The sequence below is a fragment of the Brachyistius frenatus genome, unplaced genomic scaffold (assembly GCF_029030835.1).
Source record: "Brachyistius frenatus isolate BFR_SWC_R1_liver_20210118 unplaced genomic scaffold, ASM2903083v1 Contig_25, whole genome shotgun sequence".
NCBI lineage: Eukaryota > Metazoa > Chordata > Actinopteri > Embiotocidae > Brachyistius > Brachyistius frenatus.
In genome coordinates, this window is record NW_027210624.1 from 3726242 (window position 1) to 3732500 (window position 6259).

At 45.0% G+C, this 6259-nt stretch overlaps 2 non-coding genes across 2 annotated transcripts; both read right to left on the bottom strand.

Moving 5' to 3' along the window:
- Positions 1-902: 902 nt before the first annotated feature.
- Positions 903-974, bottom strand: trnag-ucc (transfer RNA glycine (anticodon UCC)). The gene has a single exon. It is a non-coding gene; the product is annotated as a tRNA-Gly (tRNA).
- Positions 975-5754: 4780 nt separating this feature from the next.
- On the bottom strand, positions 5755-5826 carry trnag-ucc (transfer RNA glycine (anticodon UCC)). The gene has a single exon. It is a non-coding gene; the product is annotated as a tRNA-Gly (tRNA).
- Positions 5827-6259: the final 433 nt, after the last annotated feature.

Below are 6259 nucleotides of genomic sequence, written 5' to 3' on the forward strand. Positions count from 1 at the left end.
TGCATCAGGGAAACCCAAGTGGTTGAAATGTGTGAAGTGTATTTGTTTATCTGCAGCCCAGGCCTACTCTTCCTCTTTATAAAAGCATCACACGAGTGTGGGAGGTGAGCTCGGCTGTGGAGGGGGTTGCCTCTGATACTGATCTGAAAGTCGTGGCGTTTACAGTAATACGTCACGGCTTTCCACTGAATATGGTAGAAAAATACTGCCACCTTCTGGAAGCAGCAATAAGTACCAGTAGAAAACACACCATTCACCACAGTGCTGCTACAAAGTGACTGAACAGATCAAAGCTAGAGAGTTTAGTTATGAGGTCTTTTACAAGACTTTTAGTGTCCACATTTTTTGGCTACTGTTTGGTAAGTCAGTAGTAAATAGACCTCACTCTGCCCGCTGTGCTCTCCATCTCTGTTTCCTGTTCCTTAATTGAACATCTGAGTCTGCAGGCTTCTCAGATACCAAATCACAGCTTATTTCAACTTCTTGTCCGGTTCTTTTTCTTCTTCTGTTCTTCTCTACCTCGATTCCCTGTCATAAGGCAGAATGTCCCAACAGTACAGAAAGTGTTTTCACATTGCAACCGATCAAACCAAACCATGGTTCGGTTTGATCCAGACTGAGATATAAAGAATCTGAAGATGGCTAGTGCTTCAAGGACCCTTTTCACACCTGCCAATTCAGTTCTGACCAAACTGAAAAGTGTGACGGTACACGGAAAGGCTTTAAAAAGAGATCACATAATGATTGAATCTACAGTTTGACTGGATTTATTTTACTGCAGTGTACAAAGTGGTTAGTAGCGGTCGTAAGATGATCAAATAATAATGTGGACAACATGAGGGACAGGAAAACCCCAAAACAAGCCAAGACCTGTTTCTACAGGATGCAGGAAGAAAAGGAGCTGCGATGGCCGGGAATCGAACCCGGGTCAACTGCTTGGAAGGCAGCTATGCTCACCACTATACCACCATCGCCATGGAAATATGTAAATTCTACTGCCGACTCAGCAGTTTATGTCAGGAAATCAACAAGGAGCAGGGAGGGGGAAAAAAGAGGAATGTGGAGTAGAGGGGCGGGAGGTGTGGAGGTACATCAGCAAAGGATTAAAGCTCTGTGACGGCTGTTACTCAGTAAAAACTAGCGAATGATCCTGCTGAACGAGGCCACCGCCATCAGGGAACACTGTTGCTGTATCGGCTGTACGTGGTCTGCAACCATGTTTACATAGCTGGCATGCAACAAACTAACATGAACATGAAAGCCAGGACACAAAGCTGCCCAGCGTATATAACCGTATGTAACTTTCCTTCTGCTGCCATCTCCTCCTTTAACAAACAATATACACACACACACACACACACCGCATTGTCAGGATTCCTGTCTTTTCCTCTGTTTTACCCTCAATCACCTTTCCTCATGTTTTCTGTCATTTCCCCTGTCTGCTTGTTATTGTCCTCCCCTGTGTTCGGTGTCCTCCTCTCCTCACCTCCCATGGCCACACCCCTCACCGGTCCTAGCAGCTGCTACCACTCTCCCCAGATCACCACCTGCAGGTGTGCTGCATTTCCCTGATCACCTCCCTGGACTATATGTACCCTGCCCCTGCACTCTTCTGGTTGTCGGTGCATTACTTCTGGACTGCGAGTTTCTGCTAAACACCGCAAGGACTGCCAGTCTGTCCCCCGTCCGTCCCCCCTTCTCCTGCAGCAGAGCTACCAGTTGGTGGAGTTGCCCTCCTGACTCTGAGGAGAATAAACGCTGTAGGTACCACCTTTTGTTACCACGAGTCAGTGGAGTTGCCCTCCTGACTAGGAAGGAAATAGACACTGTAGGTGCCACCTTTTTGTTTGTTTGTTGAATAAAGACTGTTTTTGAACTAATACCCGAGTCTGTGAGCCTGCATTTGGGTCCTGTTATACTCCACCACCTAACAGAATGCACCGACCAGATATGGACCCAGCGGCCACAGACTCGGGTCTGAAATACAGTGAACCCTCGTTTTTCGCGGGGGTTACGTTCCAAATAGAAACCGTGATAGGCGAAATCCGTGAAGTAGTAACCTTTATTTTACAATTGAAATAGATAGAACTGGACATTAAATATATCTACGTTACATATAGTCGTAATGTGATTTCAATGCACGATGCAAATCCGTGAAGCAGCGAGACCGTGAAAGGTGAACCGCGTTATAGCGAGGGTTCACTGTACATGACTTTATTTCAATATTTTGCCAGTCAGGCCCACCGGAATGAGCCTGTTCCCCTTGAACCCAGGACAGGGTTTGAGGGAACCCGCCTGGCCCTCTGGGACCCCCCCCAGGAGGAGGGGACGCCGGGGTCACTGGTCCTCCTACGCCCCTGGTCTCTGGACTTGTAGCCATCAGTCGCCACGAGCGAGCCTACAACCCCGTCAGTCGCCACTACAGACTCTCTACCCCCGCAGCCACTACAGACTCTGGCCACTACTGGCTCTCTACCCCCGCAGCCACTACAGACTCTGGCCACTACAGACTCTCTACCCCCGCAGCCACTACAGACTCTGGCCACTACTGGCTCTCTCACCCCCGCAGCTCTGGCAAGCGATCCAGACGCCATTCGGGCCGGGGAGTTGGCCCACTGGGTCCTACAGTGTGACCTACTCTGCAGTAGCGCCGCTCCTCCGTTTCCTGTCGCTGGACGGGTCGTTGACGACCTAACACGCATAATGTAAAAGAAAACATGCGTCATCAGATCAGGACACCTACTATTACTGTATGTCCCAGTTCTGATGTTCAAGTGCCCATTGTAGGTACTTCTGACGGTGGACAGCCGGCAGTCGTAAGTTTGTAGCTACGCAGCAAGCTGCTGTGTGTCCTGACACCTGTCAATCATCATCACCGTTTTTCGCAATTTATCCTACAGTTTCTCTTCGGGATCAGACCACATGGCCCAGCCGTCGCTTCCCATGAGCATCAATTAGCCTTGCTTCCTGCTGATAGGTATTGACCGCTGTCAGCAGGATACAACCCTGCACAGGGAGATCCCCACACACACCCGTCGTCTTTACCACCAGACCACAACAACCAGGACAGAAAAACTAAACCTGAAGTTTGGGAAAGAAATGTACACATGTAGCATCTAACATTCATTCTACAGAAACCTCTACCTATTCTTCTCTCGAGTAACTTCACAACCTGCGGAAAAACAAAAAATGACCGCCTCACAATTGTTTGCATTTGCCAACAAGTCAAGAACACATTAAATTTGAACTTTTGACCTTTCGGATATAAAATATTATCACTTTTTGTCATTACTAGAATTAATTTTTGAGTTATGGCCACAAAGGTGTTGAGTCGTGACCTTTGACCTTTCATCACCAAAATCTATAAACTAAAGGTGGACGACAAGCTCAGCGTTTCCCCTGCATTCATCCAGCAGCGCACCGACGCTGTCACCATTTGGGTTTTTTTCGAAAGAGGAGGAGACGATTCCTCTCATCTCATTGAAAGTTAGACTTATGTTATTTTGCGCTATGGACGCGTCATATCCAGAGCAATTCACACATCTGTGAGTGAAGCACATTAAACTTTGCTTTGAGCTGATATTGACAGCACAACAAATAGCAGCTGGTAGACGTCCAACAACAAAGCAGCGAAGGTGATCATGTTTTCAGGATTATTATTCACTGAGCAGAAAACAGTCCAGCAGCTTCACGTGTGTGTCGCAGCCAACAGTAAACGCACTCATCTGACTGGAGGACGAGGAGACGCAACTCCGGTAAAGATGGAAAATATATCAGCAGTTTGGAACTTCCTGAATCAATAGCTGGTAAATTAAAAGTCGTTAAAACACAAACAACGTCTCATTCCTCGGGAAGGAAGACAACGAGCTACAATCAGAAACTACCACCTAATTTGAGTCAAAACCAGCCGTCCTCAGAGCTGAACAGATAATATGTACAGTGAACCCTCGTTTATCGCGGGGGTTACGTTCCAAATAGAGACCGTGATAGGTGAAATCTGTGAAGTAGTAACCTTTATTTTTTTTACAATTATTATACAATGAAATACTCCATAATACATTGAAACCAAAGAACAAAACCTTTTTACAGGCCCAAGCATTTGTTTAACAAATAAAAGTACTGTATAAATGTTTTTTTTTTACAAATAACTACTGTACTGTAAAATAATAATTTGAATCATCAATACGAACTGAAGGCTTCAAATTGCTGAGATCGGCACCGCCCCACTGCGACCCGAGTCATTGGATTAGAACGGGAGGAAATGAAACATGATTATGAAAACAAATACAAAGTACAGTAGGACAAATAGTGACTCGTGTATTTCACTGCTCTTCTGACTGAGCCGCTGCATCCTGACTCCGCTCTGCAGCGGTTCTTTCTTCTAAAGCCGGCGGTGCAGGTGTGGTTTTTCAAGAGAAGAACATAGTTATCGGTAGTTGTTGTCGCTCTTTTTTCTTCTGGGCAAAAAGATTCTTATAAACCGACATGCCACCATCGATTATTTTTAATTTGGCAAGCTGTTTTACGTACGTGTACATATTAAACCGCAACGTTATTGACAAACAGGTAGAGAAGAAGCGGAGAGACTGTTTAGCCAATCAGAATGCAGAACACAATGCACGATGCAAATCCGTGAAGCAGCGAGACCGTGAAAGGTGAACCGCGTTATAGCGAGGGGTCACTGTATATACAGCCACCTGAGTGCAGGGACCGTGTGCAAAGTGACAGACGGAAGGAAAGAAAAATACTTTTTTAAATAAGGCCTATTGAATAACTTCAGCCCAAGTCAGTGCGGGCTACTGTTCACTCCCACACTGATGATCTCCCGTTGGTTATAATACACAACTCAGTTTGGATAAATGAAGTTTTGCATAATTTTGAAGATTTTATCATTTGTAAAATATATTGAATGATTTGAGTCTTTTGCAGTGTTTTGTCACTACAATGACTTCACATATCAATGATCTCACGTTTTGTTTTCCAATAACTTACTGAAAATTATGCAACAGCAATTTCTTTCAAATCAAAAGTTGTAGAAAACCACCAGGAAATCATTGATGTGTGTAAGTGATGCTATTTAATTCTGAAAAAAAGAAGACAGTTCAGAGTGAAGAACTGGGAGAAGGAAGGACAGCCAGCTAGCAGCTAGTTAACACCAAATCACTTGAGATCTCAGATTTGTTCTTGGGTGGTGGTAGATATATACGTACTTAGTCAAAAAAGGTAAATATATTTGTATCGTTGTTCAATAAAAATGTATTTTCCTACATCTCGACACAGATTGTATGTTAGCTAGTAAGACATCTCCGATACTCATTACTGTGCACAAATGTACAGTATTGAGAAACATAGAAACCTCCCAGCAAAGTCAAATCTGTGAGCAGATAAAACATCCTTTCACACACACGCGTGAAAAAAAAAAAGAAATTCCACGCACGTGTGCTTCACCTCTGCTGCAACAACTCCATCCGAAGGGGAAACATTGAGCGCTGCTGCTACCAGCGGTTGCAGCTGAGTGTCAGAGTGAGCATAATCCATTTCCCCGGTTCAATCCATTACATCTTACTCTGAGTAACAGTACGGAAGTGCAATAACTACTCAGGTTACTTTGCCTTGTGACGATAAACTTATGTGTAAATAATGGTAAGATGTTAGTAGCGGTCATAAGATGATCAAATAATAATGTGGACAACATGAGGGACAGGAAAACCCCAAAAACAAGCCAAGACCTGTTTCTACAGGATGTAACGGAGCTGCGATGGCCGGGAATCGAACCCGGGTCAACTGCTTGGAAGGCAGCTATGCTCACCACTATACCACCATCGCCATGGAAACATGTAAATTCCACTGCTGACTCAGCAGTTTATGTCAGGAAATCAACAAGGAGCAAGGAGGGGGAAAAAAGAGGAATGTGGAGTAGAGGGGCGGGAGGTGTGGAGGTACATCAGCAAAGGATTAAAGCTCTGTGACGGCTGTTACTCAGTAAAAACTAGCGAATGATCCTGCTGAACGAGGCCACCGCCATCAGGGAACACTGTTGCTGTATCGGCTGTACGTGGTCTGCAACCATGTTTACATAGCTGGCATGCAACAAACTAACATGAACATGAAAGCCAGGACACAAAGCTGCATACGTGGCCATCTCCTCCTTTAACAAACAATACACACACACACTTCTGGTGCTAACAGATAGATAGAAACCTCAGAGCAAAGCATGCTTTGTGTGCACAAAGGCTTTTACTTTGCAGGTGTGGGGAAT